Below are 13321 nucleotides of genomic sequence, written 5' to 3'. Positions count from 1 at the left end.
CAAACGTTTTTGGTCAGTAATAATTTATTATTTACTTTTTTTTGGAAAAGAACTTCAAGAAAGTAATACATATTTTCATCAAGGACGCAGTAAATTTATCAAAAGAGACATTTATAATGTCACAAAAGCTTCTGTTTGAGATAAATGCTGCTCTTCTGAACTTTATCATCAGAGTCATGATAAACATGTTTTACACAACTATTAAAATAATCATAAATGTTTCATATCAGATGATTTATGAAGGATCATGATGCTGAAAACTCAGCTTTGCATCACAGAAATAAATGATATTTTAAAATATACTCACATAGAAATCAGTTATTCTACATTTTAATAATATTTCACAATATTACAGTTATTTTTGAATTTTTAATAAAAAAAATGCCGCCTTGGTGACCAGAAGAGACTTCTAAACGCATTAATAATCTTACAGATCAAAACGAGACAAAACATAATTTTGTGGAGTGTGTGTCAGTGTGTGTAACAGTGTGTGTGTGTGTGTGTGTAACAGTGTGTGTGTGTAACAGTGTCAGTGTCTAACAGCGTGTGTGTGTGTAACAGTGTGTGTAGCTGTGTGTGTGTGTAACAGTGTGTGTGTGTAACAGTGTCAGTGTGTAACAGTGTCAGTGTGCTTAACAGTGTGTGTGTAACAGTGTGTGTGTAACAGTGTGTGTTACAGTGTCAGTGTGTAACAGTGTCAGTGTGTGTAACAGCATCAGTGTGTAACAGTGTGTGTTTAACAGTGTCAGTGTGTGTGTAACCGCGTCAGTGTGTAACAGTGTAATTGTGTGTAACAGCATCAGTGTGTAACAGTGTGTGTTACAGTGTCAGTGTGTAACAGTGTCAGTGTGTGTAACAGCGTCAGTGTGTAACAGTGTGTGTTTAACAGTGTCAGTGTGTGTGTAACCGCGTCAGTGTGTAACAGTGTAATTGTGTGTAACAGCATCAGTGTGTAACAGTGTGTGTTACAGTGTCAGTGTGTAACAGTGTCAGTGTGTGTAACAGCGTCAGTGTGTAACAGTGTGTGTTTAACAGTGTCAGTGTGTAACAGTGTGTGTTACAGTGTCAGTGTGTAACAGTGTCAGTGTGTGTAACAGCGTCAGTGTGTAACAGTGTGTGTTTAACAGCGTCAGTGTGTAACAGTGTGTGTTTAACAGTGTCAGTGTGTGTGTAACCGCGTCAGTGTGTAACAGTGTCATTGTGTGTAACAGCATCAGTGTGTAACAGTGTGTGTTTAACAGTGTCAGTGTGTGTGTAACCACATCAGTGTGTAACAGTGTCAGTGTGTGTAACAGTGTGTGTAACAGTATCACTGTTTCACAGTGTGTGTGTAACAGTGTCAGTGTGTGTAACAGTGTGTGTAACAGTGTCAGTGTGTGTAAAAGTGTGTGTAACAGTGTGTGTAACAAGTGTCAGTGTGTGTAACAGTGTGTGTAACAAGTGTCAGTGTGTGTAACAGTGTGTGTAACAAGTGTCAGTGTGTGTAACAGTGTGTGTAACAGTATCACTGTTTCACAGTGTGTGTGTAACAGTGTCACAGTGTGTGTAACAGTGTCAGTGTTTCACAGTGTGTGTGTAACAGTGTCAGTGTGTGTAACAGTGTGTGTAACAGAGTCAGTGTGTGTAAAAGTGTGTGTAACAGTGTCAGTGTGTGTGACTATAATCTCCATAAGTGAGCTCTTGTGGATGAAACAGAGTGTGATTAATGTGTGTGTGTGTTCAGTGTGACGCTGTGGTAAAGGAAATGGTGTGATATAATACTGCACGACTCCTGCAGAGAACTGAGAGAAGTCAGAGAGAGCAGCCCAGAGCACGTTATTCAGCGTTAACCCTTCTGCAGCCTCAGCTGTTATTAACACACGTTATAGAGCGGCCGGTGTCCGTGATAACATGCTCTGATTGTGTGTGTGCTGCAAACTCTCGTTTATCTAATGAAGCCGCTGTGTGAGTGTTGCAGTGAATCTGATACACTCGTCCTAATAAAACGTCCTTGGATGGAGAGATTAGAGAGAGAGAGAGAGAGAGAGAGAGGAGAGGAAAAAAGCCGTAAGATTAAAAGCGAACATTTGTTGTGTGTGTGTGTGCTGCGCTCTGCCAAAGCCAGTAATTCTGGATGAATCTGAAACAGCTTTCCTGGCGCTGTCCCCACTTCACGCCTCCTGCCAGGAAAGACTTTTTTCACCTGTTTATATGCAGGTAAAGTATACTCTACAGAGTGGCCCCGAATGAGGTCTTTTTTTCCAACTCAACACGAAACACTTATATAAGTGTGTGTGTGTGTGTGTGTGTGTGTGTGTGTGTGTGTGTGTGTGTGTGTGTGTGTGTGTGTGTGTGGACCACAGGAGCTGAAACAGGTAGACAGGACCTGTGTGACCACATCAGCATGAACACGTTTAACATGCACTGAAGGATCCTGTAAAACACACACTATCATCAGTGCACTCGGGACGGAGAAGCTGCTACACACACACACTGATACACACATGGTTACACACACACTGTTAGATACACACTGACACTGTTACACACACTGACACTGTTACACACACACACACACACACACACACACACACACACACACACACACACACACACACACACACACACACACACACACACACACACTGTTAAACACTGACACTGTTACACACACTGACACTGTTACACACACTAACACTTACACACACACACTGTTACACACACTGACACTGTTACACACACTGACACTTTTACACACACACTGTTACACACACACATTGTTACACACACTGACACTGTTACACACTGACACTGTTACACACACACACTGTTACACACACACTGTTACACACACACACACTGTTACACACTGACACTGTTACACACACACACTGTTACACACTGACACTGTTACACACACACACTGACACTGTTACACACACACTGACACTGTTACACACACACTGACACTGTTACACACACACACTGTTACACACACTGACACTGTTACACACACACACACACACACACACACACACACACACACACACACACACACACACACACACACACACACACACACACACACTGTTAAACACTGACACTGTTACACACACTGACACTGTTACACACACTAACACTTACACACACACACTGTTACACACACTGACACTGTTACACACACACTGTTACACACACTGACACTTTTACACACACACTGTTACACACACACATTGTTACACACACTGACACTGTTACACACTGACACTGTTACACACACACACTGTTACACACACACTGTTACACACACACACACTGTTACACACTGACACTGTTACACACACACACTGTTACACACTGACACTGTTACACACACACACTGACACTGTTACACACACACTGACACTGTTACACACACACTGACACTGTTACACACACACACTGTTACACACACTGACACTGTTACACACACACACACACACACACACACACACACACACACACACACACACACTGACACTGTTACACACACACACTTTTACACACACTGTTACACACTGACACTGTTACACACACACACACACACACACACACACACACACTGTTACACACACTGTTACACACTGACACTATTACACACTGACACTGTTACACACACACTGACACTGTTACACACTGACACTGTTACACACTGACACTATTACACACTGACACTGTTACACACACACTGACACTGTTACACACTGACACTGTTACACACACACTGACACTGTTACACACTGACACTGTTACACACACACACTGTTACACACTGACACTGTTACACACACACTGACACTGTTACACACACACACACACACTGTTACACACTCTGTTACACACTGACACTGTTACACACACACTGACACTGTTACACACACACACTGACACTGTTACACACACACACACACACACACTGTTACACACTGACACTGTTACACACACTGTTACACACTGACACTGTTACACACACACTGACACTGTTACACACTGACACTGTTACACACACTGTTACACACTGACACTGTTACACACTGACACTGTTACACACACACTGACACTGTTACACACTGACACTGTTACACACACTGTTACACACTGACACTGTTACACACTGACACTGTTACACACAGTGTTACACACTGACACTGTTACACACAGTGTTACACACACACACTGTTACACACACACACAGTTACACACTGACACTGTTACACACACTCACTGTTACACACTGACACTGTTACACACACACACTGTTACACACTGACACTGTTAAGCACTGACACTGTTACACACTGACACTGTTACACACACTGTTACACAATGACACTGTTACACACACACTGACACTGTTACACACACACTGACACTGTTACACACACACACTGTTACACACTGACACTGTTACACACACACTGACACTGTTACACACTGACACTGTTACACACTGACACTGTTACACACTGACACTGTTACACACTGACACTGTTACACACACACTGACACTGTTACACACACACTGACACTGTTACACACTGACACTGTTACACACTGACACTGTTACACACACACTGACACTGTTACACACTGACACTGTTACACACACACTGGCACTGTTACACACTGACACTGTTACACACTGACACTGTTACACACACACTGACACTGTTACACACTGACACTGTTACACACACACTGACACTGTTACACACTGACACTGTTACACACACACTGACACTTTTACACACACTGTTACACACTGACACTGTTACACACTGACACTGTTACACACACACACTGTTACACACTGACACTGTTACACACTGACACTGTTACACACACACTGACACTGTTACACACTGACACTGTTACACACACACTGACACTTTTACACACACTGTTACACACTGACACTGTTACACACTGACACTGTTACACACACACACTGTTACACACTGACACTGTTACACACACACACTGTTACACACTGACACTGTTACACACACACTGACACTGTTACACACTGACACTTTTACACACACTGTTACACACACTGTTACACACATGATACTATATAATAAACTGCTATATTAATGACACAGTATGTATATATATATACACTTTTTCCCCTTTATATTATTGTAATAATGAATGGCTATAATTATTAACTCCGTTCCCAGTAATGTATATATATATATATATACACACAGCACACACATATATATTATATAATCACAATTTATTATTTTGGATGCGTGTAATCATTTGACAGCACTTATATATATATATAAATTGCATTTTAATCTGTAATTATTTATTCATCTAAATTTTTATCTACATTTCTGGGGATGAAATTAGTAATTATAGCCATTCATTATTACAATATAATAAACAAATAAAAAAATATATATATTGAGTTCTTGATGTCTTATTATAGCTTGCTGATTAACATATATATATATATATATAAGTAGAAAATTACATTTGTATTGCTATATAGTATATATATATAAAGATATATCAATATAGAGGAAGAGCTTAGATTTGACTTCCTATCACTAAACCTGAGCCAAAAGTGTCAGACACAGTTGAGATCTCTCGTGAAACTCCAGAGCAGTCACATAAGTAAATGTGCTCTCCGTTTAATCTCATGAGAAACATCTGAAATATTAAACATCTGAAATATTAAAGCGATCCCAGATATTAAAGCATAATGGAGCCTGCGCTCATTTACAGAGCTGGAGCCATGACTTCATCCTCACAGATAGAAGATCAATGCGGCGCTGATTTACTGTCATCTCTATCGCAACCCGACTCAAACACACAACAACACACACACACACACACACACACACACACGATTCATCAGAAATATGTGCGAGCCTGTGGAAATATTCACAAAAGAGAGACAGAGCAAACTCTCCTGAGAAAACTCAACATCATCTCAAACTGTGCTCAGATTCCACTGGTCACAGAACGCTGATACAGAAATACTTCTGAATAAATATCACATTAATGCATACTTTTACATTTAGTAAGAGTCTGTGAAGCTGAATCCGTCTAAACCTGCAATAAATACACAGTTTAAAGTCAGAAATCTCTACATGTTAAAGCTCTCTTACTATCGACTCACATTTGTGTCGGTTTTCACTTCTCCTAACAAAATAGATCAACGGAGGCAAAGCTGTCATGCAATAAATGAAGTTTTATTAAGGAGGAACCACTCTCTGAATCTGATGTGATCCTAAAATGACTGCAAGTTTATCCCAAGCGGAAATAAAGCTAAATCTCACTATGAACTCTCATTAAACTCCACTCAGAGCGAATTATCCACAAATTTAAACCTCGTTACTCTTGCCTCATTTGTCTGTTTTTATTTCTCCTAACAAACTAAATGAATGGAGACAAAGCTGATACTTTAACCAGAGGCATATCGAGTTATATTACGGAGTTATTACTACCTGATGTGATACTGAAATGCCTTGTTAGGGAATCTAAAATCCAACAGTGATTCTAACGAACACTTTTAGTTAACTTTATTTAATGTCTTAACTCTATTGTAAAGATCCAGTAATCTGTACTTGTCACACTATACCTTGTTTACTCTAGTTTATATTTAGTTTGAGTGCCATTTTCTCAAGCAGATGATAAAATAAAATAAAATCACCGTTATGGAGATCAGTGTTTCATTTGGTGGGGCTCATATTATAGTAATTCTCTTTATATTGATGCAGCGATGCCATAATAAATCAGTTATTTGGTAAGATAAGTAATAAATAGTTTGCTTTTAAAAGTTGGCCAAGCTGAATAAGTAACTATAGTTAACCCTTTAGTCAGAAATTTGGTCCCTTTTAAATTAAAAGCAACCTATGTAGTAAAATTACTTGTTAGGGAATCTAAAACTCAACACGTTTAGTTAACTCTACTTAATGTCTTAACTCTATATGTAAAGATCCAGTAATCTGTATTAGTCACATCATACCTTGCTTACTCAGAAAACCCAAGATTCGATTAATTGATTGGTTTGAGTGCCATTTTGTCAGGCAGATAATAAAAAAAAGAGAAAAAATCACCATTATGGAGATCAGTGTTTCATTTGGTGGGGTTCATATTATTTTAATTCTCTTTATATTGATGCAGCGATGCCATAATAAATCAGTTATTTGGTAAGATAAGTAATAAGTAGGTTGATTTTAAAAGTTGGCCAAGCTGAATAAGTAACTATAGTTAACCATTTAGTCAGAAATTAGGTCAGAAATGTACTCAGAAAACCCAAGTTTAGATTAATTAATTGGTTTGAGTGCCATTTTGCCATGCAAAAAAAAAAGAAACACCATTATGGAGATCAGCGTTTCCTTTGGTTGGACTTGGAAATGTCATATTATTGTAATTCTCATGCAGCAATGCAACAAAAAAATCACAGATTTGTGGTTTTAAAAGAAGATAAGTCATAAATATGCTGCTTTATTAAAGTTGCCCTAGCTTCTGTTAGCATCGCTTTAGTCATAAATTATGTCACCTTTTAGAAAAGCAACCCATGTAATCCTTCCCTTCATGTCGTATAATGATCGTTTAAATTTTATTGCTAACACTTGCGTCATTAACACCTAGTGAAACTCTTAATTGAGTTGATATAATCCCTCTAAATTTGTGACAATATCATGTTTGAGTCACACAGACTTCAACATTCAGCAGCTTTAATAAGTCAAGAGTAAATCTGAAGTTATCAAGTATAGTTATTTTTAATCTATATACTAACTAAGCATTTGTCAGCACAACATACTATTCCTTTTTCACTTGTTTTTTTTAAGGCAATCGGTTTGCATGCTTTTTTTTTGAAAAGTAAGTCTAACTAATTAGATTTTACAGTGTATAAGTTGATTAAGTAATATGTTTGAATGAACTAGTTAATTAAGAACATCAAGTTTCCAGAGGTTTGAATGAGAAACGTTACACTGATATCATCGCACAACCCTTTAACTAGCAACTAAAACACCAACATTTCACTGCTTTTAAAGAGATGAAAAATACTCACTGTATCGATTCAGACGGCAGTCCACAAATTGGCCTTAACAATCCAAAGGGGTATTTCTTCAGCTGGTCAGTAGTTTTTGTGGTTTACTGTCCTGAAATCAGCCTGAAATCGGCAGGTGAGAGAGATGCTGAGACTCGAGTCTGAAGTTGTCTGGACTTGCTGAGCTCCTCTGCTACTTCTGAAGCTGTTGAACGTTCAAAATATATATATATGAGGTTCAGGGCTGCTTCTGACATCACTGAGCAGTCAACACTACCTCCTCACACACACACACACACACACACACACACACACACACGACATGCTGCATATGAAATTAGACACACCCACACACACACGCTTGTTTTTGTGAAATGGGGGGACATTCCATAGGCGTAATGGTTTTTATACTGTACAAACTGTATTTTCTATCCCCTCACACTGCCCCTAAACCTACCCATCACACACACACACACACTGCCCCTAAACCTACCCATCACACACACACACACACTGCCCCTAAACCTACCCATCACACACACACACACACAGCCCCTAAACCTACCCATCACAGGAAACATTCTGCATTTTTACTTTCTCATAAAAACTCCTCCTGTGTGATTTATAAGCCTTTTGTAAAGTGGGGCCATGGGTAATGTCCTCATATTTCACCCTCTCCTGTAATACCTGTGTCATACCCATGGCATTATACACATTTGTGTCCTCATATGTCACAAAAACATGCCCACACACACACACACACACACAAAGTGTGGGTTGCTGCGTTTTATATCTATCCGTACGCCTAGTAAAGTAGCTTGCTTGCTTTTCTTTAAAGGACAGAAAATCACATGTTATTCGTTTTTCACATTATTTTTGCGTGTGATTCACACCAGTTTGGGGAAGAAGAAAAAAATTAACACACACACATGCACACATACTTTCCCAGAAAACTTGCCCTGTCGCGTCACACACGCTGATACCCAACACTGCAAATGACTGTTATTTCACAAGCTTAAATGCTACATAAACTTCTCTCAGGCACATTAATATTATCATTTAAAAGCCAAATATGAAAACAGCCGAGGGAGACGCAGCTCTGTTGTGGCGTTAAAGCGTGATAATTAAGTCAGGCCTTCATGTGGAGGAATTTTGGCGGGTGTATGAACGCGCTCCAAACTCAGCGCAGCGGTCAGTTTTTCAGCCCACTGGTGTGTGTTTAGCGTCACAGCTAATCTGAGTCGGGAGAGAGAGCGTCTGAGCTGAGGTTGAGCTATGTTTAGTTGCGGAGATTGTTGGTGGTTTTGGGCTTTTCTGGCCCGTGCCGAGTGTGTGTATCATGACCTGCTCGCGTTCCCACTTTGTGCTCTGATTTCTGACTGGGAAAGGCACCACTAAACACGATTACACCCCTGCAAAAAAGGCTTTTCGGTAACACTTTATTTTAAGGTTTGGTTATTAACTAGTTGCTTATGATCATGCATATTACTAGGGTATTGGCTGTTTATTAAAGCTCATATTAATGCCTTATTCTGCATGACCTTATTCTACATCTCTTAATCCGACCCAATACCTAAACTTAAATCTACAAAAACTACCTTACTAACTATTAATAAGCAGTAAATTAGGAGTTTATTGAGGCAGAAGTCAGAGTTAATAGTGAATATGTGTTCCTCATACTAAAGTCTTACCAGGTTTTCTTACTCAGTATTTTTGTCTTGTTTCTAGTCTAAATAGCTAACAATTCTTAAAACAAGAAGTATTTACTGGACAAGTAAAAACTATTGTCTTGTTTTGGGGAAAATAACCCAAAATGAAGAGAGTTTTTGCTTAAAATAAGATAAATAATCTGCCAATGGGGTGAGAAAAATAATCTTAATTCAAACAGAAAACAAGATTATTTTTCTCACCCCATTGGCAGATTATTTATCTTATTTTAAGCAAAAACTCTCTTCATTTTGAGTTATTTTCCCAAAACAAGACAATTACTTTTGCTTGTCTAGTAAATGCTTCTTGTTTTAAGAATTTGTAGATGTTTGGACTAGAAACAAGACAAAAATACTAAGTAAGAAAAGCATTTTTTTGCAGTGTGTACTGACACAGTCCTGACTGCATTGAGGATTATCTGTGGTTTGCTTGTGGCCAGACTGTGTGCGTTTCGCCTCGGGAGTTTTTAGGGGTAATTCGGTGATTTGTGGCGTTGATACCAAGTGTTTGTTTACTTGTGGGTTAGGGGGTCATTCTGGTAGCCAGAATCTTGATCTGGATCGCATTGCAGCTTGTCCTGAAAGCGTGTACTTGGGAAGAGTTTGTTTGTTTTTTAGAGGCACAGATCTGGTCGGATACCGTCAAAAATAATGGAGTTCATGACTTACACACTCTCAGAAAAAAAGGTTTATTGCTGTCACTAGGGCGGTACGCTAAGGTACAAAAGTGTAAAGGTCCATCTTTGTACCTTACTTATCATTAAAAATCCCAAGATGTCCTTCGATGAAGAGTAGGGGTGTAACCCCGGCATCCTGGCCAAATTTGCCCATTGGCCCCTGTCCATCATGGCCTCCTAATAATCCCCATATCCTGATTTGCTTAATCACTCTGTCTCCTCTCCACCAATCAGCCGGTGTGTGGTGAGCGTTCTGGAGCAATATGGCTGCCGTTGCATCATCCAGGTGGTGCTGCACATTGGTGGTGGCTGAGAAGATTCCCCCTCCATGTAAAGCACTTTGAGTGACTAGAAAAGCGCTATACAGTCCCTGACAAAAGTCTTGTCGCTTATCTATTTTCTAGAAATACCTGTTATTAACCTGACTTTTAATTCATTCATTGGTGTTAGAAATAGCTCATATGAAAAGCTAAAACCCTCCCAAATGATGTTTAATGCACTGAAATAAATAATATTCACAGAAAAAATATTTATCATTTAATCAAGACAGAAAGGTCAAATTTTTGCAAGACAAAAGTTTTGTCGCCTATACAGAAATTGAACAAATTTACTGCAAATACAAAAATATGTCAGCAAATTAAGTTGTGGTGCTGTGAGATCCAAATTTAATATCTTGTATGACTTCCATGAGCTTGAAGGACTGCATCCATGCGGTTTGGCAAGGATTCATACAATTAATGATGAAGTCATCAGGAATAGCTAAGAAAGCAGTCTTGCATGCCTCCCAGAGTTCATCAATATTCTTTGGTTTCGTCTTCCATGCGTCCTCTTTCATCCTACCCCACATATGCTCAATGATGTTCATGTCTGGTGACTGGGCTGGCCAATCCTGGAGCATCTTGATCTTCTTCGCCTTGAGGAACTTTGATGTGGAGATGGAAGTATGCGATGGAGCACCGTCCTGCTGCAGAATTTGGCCTCTTTTATGGTTGGGAATATAAGAGGTAGCTAAGATTTCTTGGTATTTTAGACTATTGATGTTGCCTCCCACCCTGCAGATCTCTCGCACACCCCCATACTGGATGTAACCCCAGACCATGAATTTTCCGCCACCAAACTTCACTGTTTTCTGGGTGAATCTCGGATCCATTCGGGCACCAGTAGGTCTCCTGCAATATTTGCGGCGACTGTGGTGTAATTCAACAGAAGATTCATCTGAAAAATCCACCTTCTGCCACTTTTCCAGCGTCCATCCTTTTAGCAGGCTGTGGGCCTTGGCAAATGCCACACGGTTTTTCAATTGTCTTTTGTTTAGTGCTGGCTTCTGGGCACTGATTCGACCATGGAGGCCATTTCGTGACAGAATCTGACAAACTGTTCTGGTTGACACAGGGACTTCAGGTGACCAGGTCTCATGGAGCTCTGCTGCAGTGGAAAATGGGCTGGCCTTGGATTTTCGAGCCAACAAACGGTCCTCTCGAGCAGTTGTCTTGCGGGGTCTGCCTGACCTGGGCTTGTCAAAAATGTCTCCAGTCTCTTCAAATCTTTTTTTAATCCTCTGTACTTGACGCTGAGACACATTAAAGGTGTCTGCCACATCAGCAGTGGATCTGGTCTTCAGCCTCTTGATAATCAAAACTTTAGTCTCAGGGTGAATCTTAGGCATGTTTGCAGAGGTCTAGTCGCAGTTGATGTGAAGGTCTAGCGTACTGGGGTTCTTTTTATACACACTTGAGACCTAATTGATCCATCATTAGTCACAGGTGAAGCTCATATGACAAGGTGACAACACTTATGTCTTTGCAAAAATTGACTCAATGGGCTTTACCAAGCTGTGAATATTAGAATAATTTTTGAAAGTTTAGTTTTTCACTGAAACATTATCACAAAAGCTGGTGGGATTAAAATGAGCCATTTCTTGTAAAAAAAATCTTGATTAGAAATATATTTCAGCGGCACTTTAGGTCAATTTGTACACAAGCGACAAGACTTTTGTCAGGGACTGTATAAATGTAATTAATTATTATTATTAACTTAAATTTGATCTTGGGGTTTGCCAGACAGGTGATTAATTCAACTTTGAAAAGAAACAATGACATATTTAAGACTATTAAATATGAAATCTTGTTTGCAGAGCTGCAAACATGAGCTCTTAAAGCTCCGCCCTCTTCATAAAAAGGGGCACCAGCTCATTTGCATTTAAAGGGACACACACATAAACACTCACACATCAAATCTGGTGGAACGTGTCTAAAAATATAGATATGCAAAAGTGCAACTTAAATTTGATCTTGGGGTTTGCCAGACGTGTGATGAATTAAACTTTGAGCAGAAACAATGACATATTTAAGACTCTTAAGTTAAAGTAGCAAGTCCCTTTGGTAGCTGGCACTGCCCTCGAGACAGATCGCATGAATCAGGAGATTTGGTGAGAGCTGTGTGGTCCTCTTGGAGTGCCAGCTTCTGATCTGAAGCTTTGACTTTCTTCTTCCCATGTTCCACTTTTACCTGCTTCTTCCTCAGGATGTGACCTGAAATAAAACTCAGCAGCCAGCACACTTGTGTAGCTCTCCTCAACCATCTACTTTCCTTCCAGACGAAACACACAAGAGCGATTCTGACCCCCGGAGGTCAGCCGAATTCCTCCTCTGCAGAGGTAAATGGCTGTGGTTTCTGGGGAAGGCAGGTATTTTATACTCATACCAGACATCCCACTTTAAACACATCCGTCTTTTTGAAGGCATGAAAAAGAAGATGGATGTTGTGAGGTCAGTTCAGGGCCTACCATCACATGTTCCTCCGCTCGCCAGTCCAACAGAAACGATGGCAACTTTAATAGTCACACACTCGCATGGGAAAGTGAGTTCGTTTTCCTGTTGGCTGGCATGAGCTGTTCAACATTA

At 39.8% G+C, this 13321-nt stretch overlaps 1 protein-coding gene across 12 annotated transcripts in view; it reads right to left on the bottom strand.

The window, feature by feature from the left end:
* The window catches only part of pthlha (parathyroid hormone-like hormone a), a 235193-nt gene that overhangs the window by 36470 nt on the left and 185402 nt on the right, over positions 1–13321 (bottom strand). For 11 of the 12 annotated variants that reach the window (XM_067428459.1, XM_067428465.1, XM_067428460.1 and 8 more), the window contains one exon: positions 8057–8240. The gene's annotated coding sequence lies outside the window, so the exon portion shown is untranslated. Of the gene's footprint in view, positions 1–8056; positions 8241–10490; positions 10611–13321 lie in introns of those variants that run through there. The other variant, XM_067428470.1, reaches the window with a different exon arrangement.

The sequence above is a fragment of the Pseudorasbora parva genome, chromosome 20 (genome assembly GCF_024679245.1).
Source record: "Pseudorasbora parva isolate DD20220531a chromosome 20, ASM2467924v1, whole genome shotgun sequence".
NCBI lineage: Eukaryota > Metazoa > Chordata > Actinopteri > Cypriniformes > Gobionidae > Pseudorasbora > Pseudorasbora parva.
Note: the sequence above shows the minus strand (reverse complement) of the source record. Positions and strands in the feature narration are given on the sequence as shown.